The sequence below is a fragment of the Hevea brasiliensis genome, chromosome 2 (genome assembly GCF_030052815.1).
Source record: "Hevea brasiliensis isolate MT/VB/25A 57/8 chromosome 2, ASM3005281v1, whole genome shotgun sequence".
NCBI classification, from domain to species: Eukaryota; Viridiplantae; Streptophyta; class Magnoliopsida; order Malpighiales; family Euphorbiaceae; genus Hevea; species Hevea brasiliensis.
Genome location: NC_079494.1, coordinates 47,625,585 through 47,648,905, shown reverse-complemented (window position 1 = coordinate 47,648,905; position 23,321 = coordinate 47,625,585).

The following is a 23,321-nucleotide window of genomic DNA, read 5'->3' as shown; positions in this document are numbered from 1 at the left end:
GTATAACACGACATTGATCATAAAATTTTGTGTCATGGGTCCAATTGTACGAATTGTTGGCAACACCCTTAAATTATGCATACTTTGATAAAATGTGATCGGAACAATTAATTGTTAATGGTTGAAAAATACTATATTGTTTTCATGATTCCAGGGAAATGTGATTAGATTATTACTTGACTAAAATGCCATTCAAACGAATGATTTGCATGATTAAAAATATTAATCTTAATTTTATAAATTTTGAAGAATTTAGAGATTCCAAGTTCTTTGTTATGATTTGTTAAAGCATGTTTTGTATTAAGTTTTTTTTTTTTTTTTAAATTATTAGTTGTGCACTACTGAGTTCACCGCTCAATGATAGCTTTGTATGTTGTCGCAGTGAAAGGAAATATAGGGCAACTGAATGAGATCACTTGATATTGTGACTTGAAGATGTGTTGAGACTATCTTCGGGAATATTATTGCTATACTCTTGTATTTTAAGTTTTGGTGTAATCATGTAATTATATGTATGTAATCACATTCGAGCAGTTGTACAGGAACACTTGTAATATTATTTGGGATTGTAATCAAATGTAAATTTTGTAATATTGATTTTGTTATCTCAATGAATGCAACCATTTAAATTTCTTCCTGAGTATTGTAAATAATAAATTATTTTCTTTAAATGAGAATTATTGAGAATGAGTGGATTGAGTTCCCAATTAGACATGATATATTTTTTGTAAATCGTTTTTCAATAGATTATAAAGAACTATTTTTGTATAATTTTAGCCGTAACCATGCAAAATTTTCGCAAATTTTTAAAAATGCCTAATTATTTTTAAATAAGTCTTATAACACATACTCAAATTGAAAACATTTAAATTAAATTTTTATTACCACGCAAAACCTTAAATTGAAATTTGTTTTTCCAAAATCCCTTATAGTATATTTAATAAATTATCGGTAGGCGATTTATTAAGTATACTATGGGATCATGCTACATCTTATGGATGGGTAAGGTGTGATATGTTTTAGTGGTATCGAAGCTAGTTTTTAAAGTAAGATTTGAACTGTGAATTTGAAATACTTTTTGATGAGTATAACTGCTCAAAAGTTTGATACATATAGTATATTTATTTCATAAATATAAATTAACGGGGAGAAATCTCCTTGTGCTAGTTGTTCAGGAGATAGAAAATCCTGTGAAAGGATATGAAAGAGAAAGATAAGACAGTAGAACAGTCGGTTACAACTGAAGTACAAGGTGAGGCCCCAACTCTTCAAAGTGTCAGAGGCCCAGTTGCACTAGCTCCACTTTGTACAAATTACTGTACAAATGGCCCAGTAAATGGCCACATTCTTTCAACAATTGGCTGATAATTTATCGGCCTAAGCCCAAGTACAAACCCAACCCCCACAAAGGCAGCATGAATAGGGGAAGAGAAAGGATTTTAAGGGACCTCATGCTCATAGCTATGATAGAGGCAGATCTTCTGAGCAGAGGCCACCAAGATTTAGTTGGCAGAAAACCAGGAATTCTTTTCCTATCCCCACCTGTGATGTATGTGGCAAGCTACATAGGGGTATTTGCTATAAGGTCACTAGAGCCTATTATAATTGTGGTGAAATTGGACATTTTCGCCACAGATTATACTGAAGTACATCGACCTATGCCACATACTACACCAGAAGGATCATTCCAAGGTTCTGCTTCTAGAGGTTCACAGATAATTAGTGGAGGTAGAGGTAGAGGTAAAGGTAAAGGCAACACTTCTGGTAGCCAAGACGCACTAAATCAACTCAAACATACAAGTGCACCAGACAGGGTGTACACCATGCTCCAAGGGGAAGAAGCAGAGAATTCAGATGTAGTAACCGATATGTTCTAAATTTTTAGAAAGGAATGATTTTGTACTATTTGATTTTGGCTCTACTTATCCACATGTAAGTGTTAAAATTTTATGTTCTACTGCTATTCTCTTGCATGGAAATAAATTTTAATTTATTAGTGACGAGTCCTTTAGGATAAGAGCTACGGCAATAAGTGTGATTAAAATCAGTTTTGGGAGAGTTTGTTAGTGAGAGACATCTCCTAGAATATAATAAAATTATAGAGCTAAATAGTGTACTTGTTTAGTGCAAGGTAAGAGGACCTAAAAGTGAGTTATAGTAATATAGCTACCCTAGATGAAGGCAAATGTATTACTGCTGATAGATGTCAGTGGGTACCATAATCAGAATAAGTTGAAGATATTAGTGGACTCGAGAAGGATAAAATATAAGAAAGTTTAATCTATTGGGATGTATCATAATAACTATGCAATGTTTTTTTATGTTTGTGCTATAAGCTACAGATTATAGTACCGAATTGGGATTTATTATGTAGAGCTATGTACTACCCGATAGTATGTTAAGATAAAAATAGTTACAAATGGCTTTCACTCTGGTATAGATATGCCAGAACAAAGTTCTATTACTAGAAATGAGTTTGAAAATCCTAATTCAGGATTTAAAACTCTAGAATTAGAATATCAAAATGTCACATTATAAAGTAACTAGAGTCAGCAACTCAGTTACCCTAGCATGAGCGATAGTATGTCAGGAATTGCTATAAGACTAGAAATCTTAGTGTAGTTATAAATTAATGGTAACACCCATGTGGTAAGGTCATCTGGTCTCTAATATAGGGTCTTTGCAGTTGTTTTGGTATAGTAATGGACCTTTTGCCTAAAGTTTAGTGAAAAATAGTATCTTATTAGTGTAGCAGTAAGGCATAAGGTATGATTTTGTTTCCCTGAAAGAGACAGGATGCTATGGATGATAATTATAACTTATGAAATGATTGAGTAATAATGTTCTAATGGGAATAGTAGTGTGATAGAAAATCATTAACTTAAGTATTCCTTAGGAAGAGCATGATTCCCATTGTAAGGATCATAATGGATCAGATTAGGATGGTACAAAACTTTTGAATGGCAAGAGAAAAAGGAGAGTCCTGTAGACTCCCTTCTTAAGGTATTAGAGGATTGTTTATAGTTCCGTAAAAGAAATGGTAATGATTGCAAAATAGTGAAAAATAAGCTATAGGATATCGGTAGATAAAAGAAAATATAGAAATAAAAATTTGAATAGTTAGTTTAAACGTGACAAAGAGATATCATGAATATTAGAAGTATTTGCCAGAGTGGTTAAAGGACCAATCCAGAGTAATATTACAGTGTAGATAATTTATTGGGAATAGTAAAAAGGTACAAACTTTTGACATGACAGTTGGGCCAAGGAATAACACTTGGGGGAACAATTATTATGGTATAGAACCCATAAATGCAAAATTTATAGTAAGTCAAAATTGGGACAATGTGAGAAACCAAATCATGGAATTTAAAATTGTAAGATATGGATTACACTTTGTTTATTCCTATTTCCAAGATGAAGTAGGTGACACGGAGATGAAATCTATTTAAGTTGATAACAATTATGGAAACTGCAGCCAGGATTTAACTAAAGTATTTTGAATAAGACCAATAAGGTCCTATTATAAGGAAACATAAGTGAAAATAATTGACAGAATAACAGTAAGAGAGATATTGAAGATAATACGAATAATAAAGTGTTTTTGGAGGTTTCCCCCCGATATGGAAAAAAGAGAAAATTAAGTTATTGCTTCATAGGGCCACATGAGGTTCTAGAAACAGTGGTCCATTAGCACATAGACTTGCTTTACCTTTAGAATTGAAGTAAATTCAAACTTAACTTATGATAAGAAGCTCATATGGATCTTAGCACACGAGGTGAAGCAGTCGAAAATGAATAAATACCACTTGCCAAGGTGCTGTGGAACCATCAATTAGATCAAGAGACCACATGGAAATGTAAGAAAAACGTGAGAAGACAACACTCACGATTATTCAAAGACTGACATCAGGCAAATTTCAGGAACAAAATTTCTTTTAAGGAGAGGAAAATTGTAACACCCTCATACTAAGTAGCCTATACATTCTACTGCTCCGGTGACTAGTGTCTGTCCGGACAGTTGGATGTTTAGAACCACACTTACGCCACCTAGAAAAGTCATAAACAAAAATTAACAGAAATCATATGACCTAGAAAAGTCATAAATAAAAATTAACAGAAATCATATGAAGGTGAAAAAAAAAAAGAAAAATAAATCATAATCGGTTAAATGAGCCAAAGGTCCCAGCAATGGGTGACCGACCCGGGAAGCGACTGCGAGCTCAGTTGCTATCATAAATTCATGTGAGATCCTATGACACCTCAGGCCTAGGGATAATTGCAAAGCTAATGGTATTGTGAAAACCACAGAAAAGAATAGAGAACAAGTTCAAATAATTGAATCAGAGTTCAGAAAGTAACTCAGAGTTACTAGAAAAATTGATCAGACCGATAAAGGGCAATATGGTCAATGCACCCTTAGAGGTGACGCTTGACCTAATTGTCGATTAAAATATAGGAAATTAAAATTATAAAAAATAGAAAAAAAAAATGAAGAAGTGTAGGGAATGTAAGGAAAAGGAAGTGAAAAATTCAATTTTAATTCCTTTTCTGACATAAGTGTGACATCATGGTGATCTAATTAATGTATAATTTTAATTTATGTAAATTTAGTGATAATTACAACATAAAAGAGACAAAATTTAAAAAGGAAAAATTTACCTTCTTCCACCACAAACCAGTCGCCCCTCTCTCTCTCAATTTTCCCTCAAAACTCCTCCATTGATAAGCACCTTGAGCTCCCCAAAACCCCAATTTAATTTCATAAATCCCATAGCTACTTAAGTAAAGCTTTGTTACTTGATCTTGGTAAGAAGATTGGGAACAAGAAAGAGAAGAAATAATGAAGATAGGAAGCTTGGGAAAATTATCTAATTGAGGTAAGTTTATGTTTAAGCTTAATTTCTTTAGATTTCTTGAAAATAAGCTTAATTAAGATGAGTTAGCATTAGAAATGGGCGAAATCACGTTTGAATTTTGAGAAGCAAAATTCAGTAGCCTTGGGTATTAGGGTTTGATGGGCTTGAATGAAATTAAGTATGTAATTAAGCTTAATTGATGAAGCATATTTGATTTGTATGTTGAAATAAAATAAATTGCATGTGTTGTGGAACTTTGAAGATGGAGAATTAGGGTTTTGAGGACTTTTGACCAATTGGTATTTATGATGCTCAATTTTGGTTAATTAGTGTGTTATGAAGTGTGAATTGATGAATTGAATTGAAATAAGTTGTGGTTGTCAAATTGTTGAATTCTGGACCAATGGGTCCAGCATAGTTAAATGGCCATATAGAGTTGTGTAGCTCCAATTAGTATGAGGCCAATTGGAGATGAAACTAGAGTTATAATTTCACATTTTTTATGAAGAAACCTTGCCCAAAAATTGACCCAGAGTTGACCTAAAATTGGGTTGAATCCGGAATTGGTGCCCTGATCCTAGGCAGAATTGACCAAATAAACAGTACATGTTCAAATAATCATAACTTTGTCTAGAGAGGTCCAAATGACTTGATTTTGGAACCATTAGAAAGCTTAGACATAGTAAAACAACTTTCATGAGGAACACAAATCCAAATTCTGACCATAACCTATTCAAATTGCCAACCAAACTTAGGTCATCAAAAGTGCCAGAATTAAGTTTGCCCAGAAATCAGGAAATGGACCAATCCGGCCAGTTATGGTACAAATTCCATAACTTGAATTACAAAACTCTAAATGGAGTGATTAAAAAAGGGAATTAAATTAGACACATTAAGGAATAACTTTGATGGAGAAAGTTTAGCCAAATTTCCACTATAGATTGGTCCAATGGAATAGTAAACCTTGGAAACAAAATCTGAAATTTTAAAATTTCTCCTAATAAGCTTTGAATTTCAATTGGCAACCAATGCCAACAAATTTGTGATCCAAAATGTGGTATGACCGTGTGTTTGAAATTGGATACCTATTACTTTTGAAAAAAGTCAACATTTTACATAACTAATAAAGTGAATAGTAACCACAATATTACTAAATACAATAACTCAAGCCTTAGGACACTTCATAAATAACTTAAGTATGTATAGTGCAATTATTGGATTAGTTATTGGAAACATCTAGGATGAGTATTAAGACACTTTAATTATGTGTTTTAGTTAGAAAAGAGTCTTCCAAGAAAGGAGATAGATTAGGTTAAGTCAAGACAAGTAAAGGACGTTTGTGCACAACTAACTAACTCTTTTAATTGTTTTCCACTTTGAAAGGAATTTGAATAAGTTTATATGAATGGTTTATGATTCTTATGGTATTGAGAACTTTAAATTGTTGAATGAAATTTTATGAATCAAATATGATTTTCTTTTGCATCTAAAGAATTATTTACATTGTTTTGAAAGTTGTAAATTATGAAATGACTCTGTATTAAGGAAAGGCGGATGTTGGCCCTTGATTTCATTGTACCAAGGGGGTGGGCCAGTATTTGAATGTCTTTAAAAGTGTTTTGCGAACTTGATGTGTTGCCAACCTTGTACATGAATTTACTGTAATTGAATGTGTTTATTGATTTTATAAATGTATTTTATGAATGAAATTTCTTTAAATATGTTTTGAAACCATAGTTGATATGGCAGTATGCTTTGTGTTTCTCATTAGCTTGTCTAGTGAGATATCTCCTCCACTTGTTGGGGTTCAGTTCCTTCCTCTCTGGCTTTCCAGTTGAGGAAGAGTTTGGATGAGTACTCATATATACTAGCTAGTCTTTGTTCCTCCCTTTAGCCTTTATTAATGGGAGAGTTTACTTTTTCGTGGTGTATAACATGACATTGATCATGAAATTTTGTGTTATGGGTCCAACTGTACGAATTGTTGGCAACACCCTTAAATTATGCATACTTTGATAAAATGTGATCGGAACAATTAATTGTTAATGGTTAAAAAATAATATATTGTTTTCATGGTTCAAGAGAAATGTGATTAGATTATTATTACTTAACCAAAATGTCATTCAAATGAATGATTTGCATGATTGAAAATATTAATCTTGATTTTATAAATTTTGAAGAATTTAGAGATTAAAAGCTCTTTGTTATGATTTGTCAAAGCATATTTTATATTAAGTTTTTTTTTTTTTAATTATTAGTTGTGCACCACTAAGTTCACCGCTCAACGATAGCTTTGTATGCTATCGCAAGTGAAAGGAAATATAGGGTAGCTGAATGAGATCACTTGAGATTGTGACTTGAAGACGTGTTGAGACTATTTTCAGGAATATTATAGGTATACCATTGTATATTAAGTTTTGGTGTAATCATGTAATTATATGTATATAACCACATTCGAGCAGTTATATAGAACACTTGTAATATTATTTGGGATTGCAATCAAATGTAAATTTTGTAATATTAATTTTGTTATCTCAATGAATGCAACCATTTAAATTTCTTCCTGAGTATTGTAAATAATAAATTATTTTCTTTAAATGAGAATTATTGAGAATGAGTGGATTGAGTTCCCAATTAGACATGATATATTTTTTGTAAATCGTTTTTCAACAGATTATGAAGAAGTGTTTTTGTATAATTTTAGCCGTAACCATGCAAAATTTTCAGAAAATTTTAAAAATGCCTAATTATTTCCAAATATGTCTTATAACACATACTCGAATTGAAAACATTTAAATTAAATTTTTATCACCACGCAAAACCTTAAATTGAAATTTGTTTTGCCAAATTCCGTTATAGTATATTGAATAGATTATTGGTAAGCGAAGTTCGGTAATTTATTAAGTATACTATGGGATCATGCCACATCTTACGGAAGGGTAAGGTGTGACACATAGTGCATAGGCTCAAGCTCTCTCTTATGTGCCCCTTTGCCAATGGCTCATCTACTTGCCTTTGTAATTCCTTCGTTTCCTCTGGATTGCTTCTATAAGCTGGTCTATTAGGAATTGCAACTCCAGGAACAAGATAAATTTAGTGCTCAATACCTCTAATTGGTGGCAAGCCCAATGGCAAATCATCAGGAAATATATCCTTTTAATCCTGCATCAAAGAAACAACACTTGTAGGCAAATGTTTGGATAAGTCATTAGCAGTAAAAACATTTTCTTTGACCCTAATTACAATGCATGCCTTTCTACAATTATTGGCCCTCATCAAATCTTTTTCTTTTGTGTAAAAACTCCCCTTTTTCTCTCTATTTTTAATACGACCAAATTCACACTCTCCATTCTCTCCCCCCATTTTATTTTTATCTTTCCCCTCTTTTTCACTCTTTTTTTTTCCCACTTAAATTTTCACTCTTGAGTTTTTTCTTTTTAGCCTCACACTTCTCTAGCTCATCATAGGATTGCTTGATTCGCAGCTGGTCCTCCATCACTTATTTTGGTGTCAAAGGGAATTAGTATGTGCTTTTTCCCATCTTTCTCAAAAGTATACCTATTCAGGTATCCATCATGATGTGCCTTTTTATCAAATTGCTATGGCCTACCAAGTAGTATATGGCTTACCAAGTAGTATATGGCTTACATGCATGGGAATAACATCACATATTACTTCATCACTATATAGCCCAATGCTAAACATCAATCTATCCTTCCTTATCACCTTCAATTCACTTCCATTGTTCAACCATTGTAATCTATAAGGATATGGATGCTTCATGGTTGGCAATTTCAGTTTATTAACAAGCAAGTTACTTGCCATGTTCACACAACTACCTCCATCAATTATCAAACTGCAACCCTATTAGTAGTACGCCCTAGAGCATATCATTTAGTATGTATCTTGTACATCTTTTATTAATAAAATGCATTTTTACTTTTTCGTTTACATAATATGTTTATGTGTAATAAAAAAGGTCCATTGATATTTTGTTACAAATTCTATTCTTAAGTTGTTAAGAATATGAGTGATAGTATTTCTAGTATAAAGTATCATAAATAGGTTCACAATCGAGGATACTTCACAATAAGGATATGACTTATCCAGAAAGATTGTAATCATGTTTGTTCCCAAGTTATTTATATTAGATGTAAATAAGATGGAATGGTGAGTCTCATGCCATATAACAAACCTGATAGGCACTTATACATGATAAGTGGGCCGAACCAGTGACATTTATGAAAACCACATGGAGTTTACTCTTGTCAATGTATTGTCATAAATCATATCAGTGCATATAATCTTTAGACCTGAGATAGCACAGTTATCTTGTATATAGGTGGTTTGAGTTTGATACTGCTTTCATACTTATATTGTGTATGGGTATATGGGCATGTGTTGGCGCTTACTAGTTATATATGGAGATAGGTGTTGATCAAGATGGAATTTGTTCCTCTAAGTAAATAGGGATAAAATCCTATGTTCATTTAATTGTTCTTGATGTTTCAAGTTCCTAGCCAGGACAGATAGATTTAATCAGAAAAGAGTTTCTGATGAGAAAAATCTTTTAATCAAGAATTGGAATTAAAAGAGAACATAATATTCATAGCAAATGGGGTTTGACATAAACCATGACTCCAGCTCGAATTGGGATTTTGTAACAGAAAGATTCTAGTGCATGGTAACATATGATTATAGGTTCATTTAAGGTAAACCTTATTACTAATTGGGTGGCCATGGCATGCTATGCTAGGTGTTAACCATGGTCTATGGGGTGCATAAAATGATTTAGAGAAATCATTTATGGTAAGAAAGTTCTGATGATATTAAGAGTTGATATCATATCTCATTGCCAATTAGTGATGAGTCTAGTAAGTCACACACTAACACAAGTAATCACCAACTTAAATATGATTTAATTAATTAATTAAAGAGTTTAATTGATTAATTAAATAGGTTTGGTTTGCAATTAGATTGCAAAGTCCCTAGCATGACTTGAAATCAAATCTAGGTTATTAGATGTATTGTATAAGTTAAATTTATATTTAAAGTGTTTAAATATGAATTTAATTAATGAGAAATTAATTAATAGAGATTAATTAATTAATTTATATTTGATATAAATTGATTAGAAGAAGAAAGACAATTATTTTGAGTTGAGAACTCAAAATTAAGACACAGGAGTATTTTGGTCATTTCACAGGGTGACATGTGGCACATGAGATGGTGACACATGGCACTACACATAAGCTTGCCAAATGTCTTTTAATCATGTAAGATGATTAAAATTAAGATTAAATATAGGTTTGACACTTGGCACAATGTGATTGGGTCAATTAAACCTTGAACCAATCAGAGGGTGACATGTGGCAAGGGTTTTAAGTGGTGACCTACCAATATAAGTGTAAGGATGAAAGAACTAAAACACAAAGATTATTAGCAAACAATCTGTAACGCCCTCACTTTATATAGTCCATACATTCAACTACTCCGGTGACCTAATGTCGGTCTGAACAAGTCAGAATGTCTGGAACTATACTTCAGTGATAATAAACAGGCATAAAATGATGAAATAAATAAAAAGAAAATACAAGAAAAATTAAGAAAAAATAAAAGAGAGGAAATGAAACTAGGTTAAACGAGCTGACACCATAGCGATGGGTGACCGCACCAGGAAGTTACGGAAAAGGCAATTGCCAACCCCAGGACAGCGAGGAACCCTCGGAAATAATTTTCGGGATATAATTAAAGGCCTATTGAGGTGTAATTAACATTAGAAATGTAAAAAAAAATTAATGAATTAGTACAAAGAAAAACGAAAAATCAAGAAACCGATAAAAATCAGTGTTACCAAAAAATTAGGAATACAACCCGAATAGGGGCCTAGAGTTGACTTTTGACCTAAATGTCCATTAAAAATAAGTAATATTAAATTTTGGGAACCCCATAAAAAAGGAAATTAAATATGTAATGAAATTAAGAGAAATTAAGGGGTGAAAATTAGGATAATTGAAACTTAATAATTAAACTATATTAAATTAAGATAATGGAGCACTAAGTGGGATATTTAGTGGAGTATATAAGGGCCACTAAAGACAGATTTTTCCACTTAAAAACTTCATCTTCAACCTCATTTTCTCACATTGCCGAATTCAAGTTTCTCTCCCAAAAACTCCATGGCCACCCATGCATGAAGCTTCACTCTACCATCATCAAGCCCTCATTTCTTCTATGTTTCTTCACTAAATTTTGTCTACACAACAATGGGAAAGAGATAGGCAGCAAGAAGGAGAGGATTTGGTAAAGATTTAACAAGCTCCAACAATAGGTAAGTGTTCAAATTCCTTTCCTTCTTAAGTAAAGTTTATGGGAAGCTTGAGAATGTAAATTGATGAAGAAATTTTGAGGTTTTGATGAGTTATTATAATGTACTATTTTTGGCAGCCATGAGAGTCAAAGATGTTGAGTTTTTCTTATACTAAATTGATGGATAATGAGGTTAATTAAAGTGCTTAAATGTATAAGAGCTTGATTACCATGTATATGTGTGAATTGTGCATTAAAAGTGAGGTTAGGAAGTCAATATGGGAGATTGAAGTATATGTGTAAATTGGGCAGCCTTATGATGCATGGTAGAGTATTTAAATTCATGAAATAGTTTAGTGAATTATGGTACCAAGGATGACAGAATGTATATGTAAATATTGGTGGAAAATTAGATGTATTAATGGGAGGTATTCATGTGTTGGTATTATTGAAATTGAACTTTAAAATTCTGAGTTGTAATTGATGTATTGTGAATTGTTATATTCTACCCAAGTTGACCTAAATGTGATGTGTTGAGTGGTTATGGTTTAGTACCAATTCAGAATTTGATAGAGAAGTGGACTTATAACAAGGTTAATGTGTATGTGGATTGGTGTTTGAGAGACATGTAAAAGGGCAGTAGGTGTTTTAGGCTATAAATGGACTTGTGTGACTCCAATTGGTATAAGGCCAATTGGAGGTGAAACTAGGCACAAATTGTGCTAACTTTCATGTTGGAAGCCTACCTAAATTCTATCCTGAGAGTGACATGAAGATTGACCAAATCTGGATTGGTGACTTTGTAAACCTGAAAATTGACCATTTGAATAGCAGTCAGTATTTTGGCCATAACACACTCAAAACAGGTCCAAATGACCTGAAATTTATACCATGGAAAGCTTAGACATAGAGATATAACTCTTATGAAGACACCAAAGCACATAAATGACCAGAACCAAATCAAAATGCTTGCACAATTTGGGTTACAAAAACTGGCCGAATTGACTTTGACCAAAAATGACCTAAACTTTGCAATATAAGTGCAACTTGACCAGCAATAGTAAAATGACCATAACATGGTCCATAGAACTCCAAATGACATGAAATCAGTCCCAAAATTTCAATAAGATATAGATCTACAATATTGTTAATTTGACCAAAACCCAGAAATCAAGGGAACTAGTTCAACTAACTTGATTAATTTGGCACACTAAATCTGGAATTAGCACAATTGACTATAAAATCTAGAAAATTCAAATAAGTATATCTCCCACCAGAAGTGTCCAATTTAAATGAGCCATACCAATCTGGAAAGCTAAGAAAGAGACCTAAAACATTGTTTTAGAAAACTTCCTCAAATTATAAATGTATAAGGTCAAAATTTAAGGTCAAGCCATTGACCTAATTGAGGACCATGCCAATATAGGACCTATGAGTTCAAGTTAACAATTTATCTATAAAGAATTCTATAAGACTTGAAAAATGGTAAGCAAAATTTCTGGTTGTCGCTAAGACATAGGGCAACAATACTTATGAAGAATGTTAGACCTCAATGTGATTATAAATAGTCCAAATAAATTAGTAAATTTAGAACCGAAAATGCCTAAAAAGGAAACCAAAATTTAGAATTGACCTAGTTATAGTCAATTGACCATAACTTGAGTGATATAAATCCAAATGACATGATTCAAAAAGAAAATTAAAGAAGACACAATGAGAAATTATTTAATGAAGAGAAATCTATTAAATTTACACTGTAGCTTGGTCTAATAGACAGTAAACATTGGCCATGAAATCTGAATAATTGTAATAAAATGCAATAAGCTTTGAAATGAAATTGGCAACATATGTCAACATGTGAGGAATGAAAAATGAAACATATTAGTGACAGTAAAACTAATTCACCTAGTGTGCATTAAAGGTCAATATTATAGGTTGATTAATGAAAGGAATAGTATTAATAAAATTTAATTATTGAACCTTATTATTAGAAACAATTTAAATGAGTACTTAAACACTTTTAAATTGTGTATTTTAGTTAGAAAAGACACTGAAAATGGAAAAGACCCACTGAGTCAAGGCCAAGAGGCGACTCATCAGAGGTTTGTGCACAACTAGTTTTTAATTGATTTTATTCTGAATATTTCATATGATTAAATGACGTTATTTTCCTTATGTATTATGTTTATCAAGTATTGGATTTAATTCAATGATTATTGAAATTGTTATAGTATGTATGAATTTGGTTTTGTGAAATAGTATTTCAACAAGTATTAAGCATTGTTGTGGATTGAATAAATTATGCTTTGTAAAATTTTGATAGAATATATTTTGAATTGTGATGGGCAATTGCATGTAAAAATACAAATTTATGTTTTGAATTATGATGAGCATAAAAATTATTGGATATTGAAATTGACTTTGAATCGAATTATGTTGTGATTTATGCTCACAAAAAGGACAAAGAGATTCATGGTATTATTTTATATCTCACTATAGAAGCTTGAAGGAACGGAAGCGTGAAAAACACAAGTTTATACCATTGAATTTAAAAATTTTCACCTAGGGTCACATGCATCATGCAAGATTTATTTTTATCTATTTGATTTCAATGATAAACAACATATTAAAACTCTTTTAATATGTTTTTGGATCTGTATTTGCCATTTAATATTTTAAAATTAATCAGATTAATTTTAGAACCCTATATTAAATCAAGAACGATTACACTAACCTCTTGATGCACTGCAGCGTGTCTGTGCCTTTAAGATTCGTCTTCAGGACACCAGATGTTGTCCCTCTAGCTTGTCCACACCAAGAACACCTATGGCAGCCCTTGAACAGCTTCTAAAGCTTTTTCTATTAATTAGAAATTCAAGTTCTGCCTTTTAAGAGATTAGAGATGTAAACAGGATACTAGAAACAATTTCTAGTGTTCTTAATTCAAGAGATTGATGGCTAATCTCTTTGAATTGATGAGAGATGAAGAAGAATAGATGAAAAGCCTCAAAGTGGCATGACAAAGGAGAGGAGTGGCTGCTAGTTATTTTTCTTTTCATCACCACACTTAAATAGCTAGGTTAACACATTAAACCCTTGCCACATGTCACCCTTTGATTAGCTCTAGGTTTAAGTGACCCAATCACATTGTGCCAAGTGTCAAACCTATATTTAATCTTGATTTTAATCATCTTACATGATTAAAAAACATTTGGCAAGCTTATGTATAATCCCATGTGTCACCATCTCATGGTGCCACGTGTCACACTGTGAAATGACCAAAATGCCCCTGTGTCTTAATTTTGAGTTCTTAACCCAAAATAATTAATTTTCTTCTTCTAATTAATTTATATAAAATATAAATTAATTAATTAATCTCTATTAATTAATTTCTCATTAATTAAATTTATATTTAAACACTTTAAATATAAATTTAATTTATACTACACATCCAATAATCTAGATTTGGTTTCAAATCATGCTAGGGACTTTGCAATTTAATTGCAAATCAAACCTATTTAATTAATCAATTAAACTCTTTAATTAATTAATTAAATCATATTTAAATAGGTGATAACTTGTGTATGTGTGTGACTTACTAGGCTCATCACTAATTGGCAATGAGACATGATATCAACTCTTAATATCATCAGAACTCTTTCTTACCATAAATGATTTCTCTAAATCATTTTATGAACCTCATAGACCATGGTTAACACCTAGCATAGTATGCCATGGCCACCCAATTAGTAATAAGGTTTACGAACCTATAATCATATGTTACCATGCACTAGAATCTCTCTGTTACAAAATCCCAACTCAAGCTAGAGTCATGGTTTATGTCAAACTCCATTTGCTATGAATATTATGTGCTCTTTTAATTCCAGTTCTTGATTAAAAAGATTTTCTCATCAGAAACTCTTTTCTGAATAAATCTGTCACACCCTACCCCTCTGTAAGGCATAACATGATCCCGTAGTATACCTAATGAATTACCAACTCCGTCTACTGATAACCCATTAAATACACTACAAGGGATTTTAAAACTTTTCTTACTTCTTTTACAGTGGTGAGCACTATTTACAGGTGTTAAAAACCTTTTTGAACTGAAGTGATAGAACTAACACATTTGAATTATTTGGAATTTCTATAAAAATTTTGGCAGAGTGCCATCTGTATTTTGGATAAAATAGTTCTTCAGAAAAACCTGTAAAAAGCACTTCAATATATATTTCCAAATCTCAACTCCAACATGTTTCTCAACACAACATATTTCTCAACTCAAATCCATAGTAATTTTTCAAAGACTGAGATACAAGAAATATAATACAATTTTTACAAGTCAAAATAACTCATAATTTATTTTACAACTTTAATGTACAATTTTATTTTACAACTGCTCAAAACCAAGAACAATATATACATACAGTGAACATACATTATAGTACAAAATGCAAAATGTGGTATACTCAATATACCCGATGATCTCTCAATATAGTACTAGCAGCCTAGTCTGCTGCCCTGTCAGTCTGTCTACCTGCGACAGCAATGAAAAGCTATCGCTGAGTAAAATTTACTCAGTGGCGCACAATAACAATTTGAAATGCGATATATAAATCTTTTATTGGCAGTTCACGAATCAAATGATTCACAATTCCATTTCACAATTTACAAAATTCATCTAACACAAATTTGATCAAATAACTGAGTAACACAGTTTTGCCAATCAATTACACAATTTGATCAAATAACTGAATAATACAATGTTGCCAATCGATAACACAATTTAGGCCATGACACAATTTTTTCCACACATGCCGTGTTGTACACCACGACAAGACACACTCACCCCAATAATCGAAATCAATGAGGGAGGAAGCTAGCTGAATAATGAGTACTCATCCACACTTACCTCAGACTGGCAAGTCAAAGAGGGAGGAACATAATCACACTCACCCCAGACTGATAAGTCAAAGAGGGAGGAATAATCACACTCACCCCATAAATGGAGGAGGAACATAGTAACAGTGTCATGCCAATTATGAATCAAAACAATTCCAAATCACAATATTTCATGCAATTCCCAAATAATATTTTATCTCAAAATTTTCATTTGCAAAGTAGGCAACACAATAATTTTCAAATAATATTCCCAAAGCCAAAATAATCAAAAACTATTCATAACTCATTTCTCCAAATAAATTTGCTAGTAAAAGCAGTGAATAAATAAATATTGTGCACAAACACAATTTAAAATAATAACATACAAATAATCATAATTTATTTCAATTGAAAAATTCAAAAGAAATAAATATTGTGCACAAACATAATTTAAAACAATAATGTACAATAGTCATAATTCATTTCAATTGAAAAATTCAAAAGAAATAACTGTTGTGCACAAACATAATTTAAAACAATAACATACAAATAATCATAATTTATTTCAATTGAAAAATTTAAAAGAAATAAATATTGTGCACAAACACAATTTAAAATAATAACATACAAATAATCATAATTTATTTCAATTGAAAAATTCAAAAGAAATAAATATTTTGCACAAACATAAATTAAAACAATAATGTACAATAGTCATAATTCATTTCAATTGAAAAATTCAAAAGAAATAGCCGTTGTGTACAAACACAATTTAAAACAATAACATATAAATAATCGTAATTTATTTCAATTGAAAAATTCAAAAGAAATACTTATTGTGCACAAACACAATTTAAAACAATAACACACAAATAATTATAATTTATTTCAATGGAAAATTTCAAAAGGAATAGCTATTGTGCACAAACCTCTGATATATGCCTCTTGGCTCTGACTCAGTGCTCCCTTCCCTTTCCCTGCGTCGTTGCTAACTGAAAACACAATCTGAAGTGTTTCAGTACTCATTTAAATTGTCTCTAACGATAATGCTTGATAAATAATTCACTGAATTCTATTATTTACTTAGTCAACCTAATATGTCGACCCTCGGTGCATTCTAGGTAATTTAGGTTTTAATGTTACTAATATGTCACATTCGATAGTCTTTTAGGGTTGGTATATGTTACCAAACTCATTTCCATGTATATTGCGTTTTCTTGCAATTTGCTGGATTCTGGGATACTAGTTTGATCTAGCCGGACGACCTAGTTCCCTCGGTTTTCGGGTTTCGGTCAAAACTGCAAACTTGTAGATCTATGTCTTATGGAACGCGGGGCAAACTTTTAGGTCATTCTGAGTTATGCAGACCAAGTTATGGTCATTTTACTATTGCTAGTCAAATTGCACCAAAATTGGTCATTTTAGGTCACTTTAGGTCATTTTAGGTTCGGCCAGTTTTTGGACCCGAAATTCTGCAAGCTGTTTGACTTGCTTATGGTCATTTCTGGGCTTTGGTGTCTTCATAAGACTTGTAGGTATGGGTCTTAACTATTCATGGTTAAAATTTTAGGTCAATTGGACCTGTTTTGAGTGAGTTATGGTCTAAACACTAACTGCTGCCCAAATGGTCAATTTTCAGGCCTTATTTGCACTTAATCCGGATTTGGTCATTTTTCAAGCTACCTTGCAAGCAGAATTTTGGCAAGTTTCCTTCATGAAAGTTGGCACATTTTGTGCCTAGTTTCACCTCCAATTAGTCTCATACCAATTGGAGCCACACAATTAAAGTTATAGGCCTAAAACTCAAACTGCCTTATTGAAATTCTTGCATACACATCAAGCATCACTTTTAACACTCACCAAACTTAACCTTCAAACCAATTCTGGTTGTACCACAACCTAAACATAATTTATAACATATTATAGGTCATTTTTGCAGCTTACAATTACATTCAATGTGCACCATAAAGTACAGAATTTACCAAGTCCAAGTTACACACAATTTAACTACATAACAAGCTAATTTACATGCCTAAACTCAAACCCTTGTACACATATACAATCTGCCATAGCAAGCACCATAATTCAACCATGTAATTTCATAAACCAACCTATGAAATAACATTTTTTTGGTTCACAATGCAAGCTGCCAATTCATACATCACACTCCATTAATTTCCAAGCTTCAAATTTCAAATACAAATCCACATATACTAAGTATACATCACCCAAATAATTTCCTACACACCTATACATTTAATCAATCTTTTAATCTACCATTTAGAAGCAAGAATAAGCTGTTCTCAAAGTGTTTCCATGGCTGCCAAAAATACAACTCTCCCTTTAAACATCAAACCTCAAAATTCTTTCCACAATTCAAGTACCCATAACATCCACACAAACTTTAATGAAGCAAGCATAAAAAATACATACTTACCACTTTTGAAATTCTTCAAAACCTCACCAAAACTTAAATTTCTTGCTGCCTATCTACTGCCTAAGTTGTATAGAACAACTTTAGTGAAGGACTCTTGAAGAAACTAGGGCTTGATCATGGAGGATTGGAGCTTCATGCATGAATGGCCATGGAGTTTTCTTTGGGATGCATTCTGCTGGTTCATTTGCTGGAGGTTGAAGATGATGTTCAGCTGTCCAAAGTGTCTTTTATAGGTGGTCCAAGCTGCCTTAGTGGAGCACTTAATTTATTTTAATGTTTAATTATTCAAACTTTCTCAATTTTCATTTTTATGCCCCAAACTTCCATCATTTGTACTATGTACCACAATTTTAATTTTCATGACATTTTACAAATATAATATCATGTATTTTTAATGGACATTTAGGTCAAAAGACAACTCGGGGTGTCATATGACCACAATGCCCCTGTTCGGGTTGCATTCCCGATTTTTCGGTAACACCGGGTTTTGTCCGTTTTTCGATTTCTCACTTTTCTTTGTACTAATTAATTAATTTTTCTTTGATATTTCTAATGGTATTTGTACTTCAATAGGTGTCTATTTAAGTCCTAAAAATATTTTCCAGGGTTCCCCGTGGTCCAGGGCTAGTCAACGGTCCACGCCGTGACTTCCCGGTGCGGTCACCCATCGCTAGGGTTCTCGGCTCGCTTAACTTGGCTGTATTTCTTTGCTATTATTTTTCCTTTATTTTTCTTGTATTTTCTTTTCTTGTATTTCATTATTTTATGTCTCCTCACTCATAACGAAATGTAGTTCTAGGCATCCTAGCTATCCGGACAACACTGGTCACCGGAACAGTAGAACGCACTACCGAACTTAGGGGTGTTACAAAATCTATCTGTCCTGGCCAGGAACTTGAAACATCAAGAACAATTAAATGAACATAGGATTTTATCTCTATTTGCTTAGAGGAACAGATTCCATCTTGATCAACACTTACCTCCATATATAACTAGTAGGAGCCAACACATGCCCATATACCCATACATAGTACAAGTATGAAAGCAGTATCAAACTCAAACTACCTATATACAAGATAGCTATGCTATCTTAGGTCTAAAGATTATATGCATTTATATGATTTATGACAAAACATTGACAAGAGTAAACTCCATGTGCTTGTCATAAGTGTCACTGGTTCGGCCTACTTATCATGTATAAGTGCCTATCATATTTGTTATATGGCATGAGACTCACCATTCCATCTTATTTATATCTCATATAAATAACTTGGAAACAAACATGAATACAATCTTTCTAGATAAGTCATGTCCTTATTATGAAGTATCCTCGATTGTCAACCTATTTATGATGCTTTGTGCTAGAAATATTGGCACTCATATTCTTAACAACTTAAGAATAATACTTCTAACAAAATATCAATGGACCTTTTCTATTACACATAAATATATTATGTAAAAAGAAAAGTAGAAATGCCTTTTTATTAATTAAATTATGTACAAGATACATACTAAATGATATGCTCTAGGGCATACTACTAACAATGCTTGACTAGGTTATTACCCGTCTCTCTCATTTGTTGAGGCGACAATAGAGTTAGCTTTGTTATGATTACCATGGTACGTGCACAGGCTTAGATTCTCCTCTTATTAGAGGTTAGATCTAAGTTTATGTTATGGCCCTTTCGGAAGTTTCATTATTGTGATATGTATTGTGCACGATGATTTGACCTCCCCGACCATAGGGAGTTAGAATCACCCCAAAGATGACCCTTTCGGATTAGTCTTGCATAGTTAGTAAAATAAAGAATGGTTTTTGAATAGTAAAGAATTTCGATTTCAAATGGGATTTATGCATAATTGATTTTGTTAGAATTAATCTTTATTTTCATGATTGCTGGAATTACTTTAAATGTCCAGTTGTGATTTGATAAATTGAATTTCTTGCTCAAAGTCATTTTAACTAATGATTTATATTATTGGCAACGAAGATTTTGAATTTTGGAATTTTGTTGAATTTTGAGATTTCAAATTAATTGTTATAATTTTGTCAATGTCTATTGTACTATGTTTTAAATTATAGTTATGCATTACTGAGTTCACTACTCAGCGATAGCTTTTTGTGCTGTCGCAGGTGAAAAGAGCATAGAGCAGTTGAGTAAGCTTCTTTGAAGACACATTCAGATCAGCTCCAAGTATATCATAGGTATACCCATGTACTTAGGTTTTGATGTATGCATGTAAATATATGTATGTAAATTATTTGAGCAGTTGTATAAAAACTCTTGTAAAATATTTTGGTATGTAATTAAGTGCAAATTATTGTAATATAAATTTGAGATTTCATTTACCTGTATAGTGTTGTAATATTAATTTTTGAGTCTTGTAATTAATGAAATATTTCTTTTATGATGAGGTTGGTTTGAAAATGAATTAATTTGATTATTGAGATTTGAATTGTGAGATGAAATGAAGTTTATTGGGGTTGTATTTGAGAAATCATATTGGGAGTGTTTTCCTTTTCAAGTTTAAAGAACTGTTTTCTCAAAATACAGCCGGCACTCTGCCAAAATTTTGAAAAATTTTTATAACACTAGATTTTAATCGATGATTTAAATTTCATGAGAATTGTTTTAAAATCCCTTATAGCATATTTAATGAGTTACCGGTAGACGAAGTATGGTAATTCATTAGGTGTATTACGGGATCATGTTACATCTTACGGAGGGGTAGGGTGTGACATGTTTAGTGGTATCAGAGCAATGGTTTTAAAGTAAATTTTGAATTGTGAAATTGAATTAATTTTGTTGGTAAATACAACTGCTCAAATGTTTGATACATATAATACATTTACATCATAAATATGAACTAATGGAGAGAAATCTCCTTATGTTAGTTGTACAGGAAATAGAAAATCTTGTGAAAAGATATGGAAGAGAAGAATGAGACAATAGAACAGTCTGTGATGGTAGAAGTACAAGTTGAGGCCCCAGCTCCACAAAGTGTCGAAGGCCTGACTGTTCCAGTTTCACCGATAGAAATTACTGCACAAATGGCCCAACAAATGGCTGATACACTGTCAGCTCAAGCTCAAGCACAAACCCAACCCCCACAAGGCAGCATGAAATAGAGAAGAGGGAGAGACCTATGAGTCAGAGCTCAAATAGAAAATTAGGAAAAAGGAAGAACACTAGAGAGCATAGTGGTTATGGATCTGATAGAGGTGGATCTTCAAGGCAGAGGACTGTCACACCTTATCCCTCTGTAAGGCATAACATGATCCCGTAGAATACCAAATGAACAATCGAACTTCACCTACCAATAACTCATTAAGTACCCTACAAGGGATTTTAAAACAATTTTCTTACTTTTATAAGTGGTGAGCATTTTCTAATAGGTATTAAAACATTTAATTAGAGTTTGAAAACTAGTTAAGATTTTTATCCCATTTTATTTTTTCGCAAATTTTATTAAAATTTCGGCAGAGTGCCGTCCATATTTTAAGAAAACAGTTCTTCAAATACCTGTAAAAAGCACTTCAAAAGATTTATCTCATCAACTTCATCAATTCAACATCCATACCAATCAATTTCAATGTCATTTCTCAAATTCCAAAATTCAAAATCATAAAAAATACTACTAAGTAATTTCATTCAAATTAAAACAAAATACTTCCATTCATATTTCATTAAAGACAAAACAATTTACATACATCATTCTAAAATTTAAATTAGGAAAAATCCAAACTAAAATTTATTACAAGTTTTACACAACTGCTCGTGACTAGTTCTACATGTACATACATTTACATACATCAAAATAGTTATTACAATCAGGGTATAAAATATACCCGATAGAACTTCAGGGAAGGTAGCTCCACAATCCTTAGCAGCTCACTCTGCTGCTCCTCTAGTCTTTATATCTGCGACAGCAATAACAACCATCGCTGAGTATTATGACTCAGTGATGCACAACATACTAAAATAATCTTTATGCGGAATTTAAATCATACTTATTCAAAAATTGAACTAAACATGAGAAATAAATACAAAACATGATTTAGATGCATTTAATCTAACAATTTCATTTCGAAAGTCTCAAAACAAATGTCAAAAAAATACACAATTATATCATGCCATTCAAAACAAATATCATCTCAATAGCCAGAGGCTAAGGAGAAGTCACATCACAAGGCTAGCTAGCTCAAATATATGGGAACCCATTCTTTTTCTTCTTCTACTAGCACACACCTCAACACATCAGCCAGAGAAGGAATCAAAATTCGAAATTGATTTCCCCCACTAGTCATGCTAGTGAGGTATTCAAATATATGGTCATGACACTGTGGTTTCAAAACTATCTTAACAATTTACTAAACATTTGATGTCATTTTAAATATACACAATTAAACTTTCAACAATTTAAATCAAAAGCATAATAAACTTTTCAATTCAATTATATCACAATTTCATATCTCAATTCATTCAAAACAATGTGCAGAAGAAAATTTACAAAAATTCTATGTTGTGCACAAACCTTATACGAGTCACCTCTTGGCCTTGACTCGACACCTCGGGTTATTTCTCGGTATTCTTTTCCACTGAAACACACAGCTTCACAGTGTTTCAGTATCATAACTTATCATAAATCCAAAAATAAATTTAAATTTACTTATACGTAGCTTTAATATGCTAAACTTGGCATTCTTTAAAATTTGTGTTTTGGGGTTACTATTCACTATACTATTTAAGTCAATTTATTGACTTTCTAAGGCTTAATAGGTATGAAAATTCTAATTTCACTCACATACCACATTTTGGTTACTAAATTTGTTG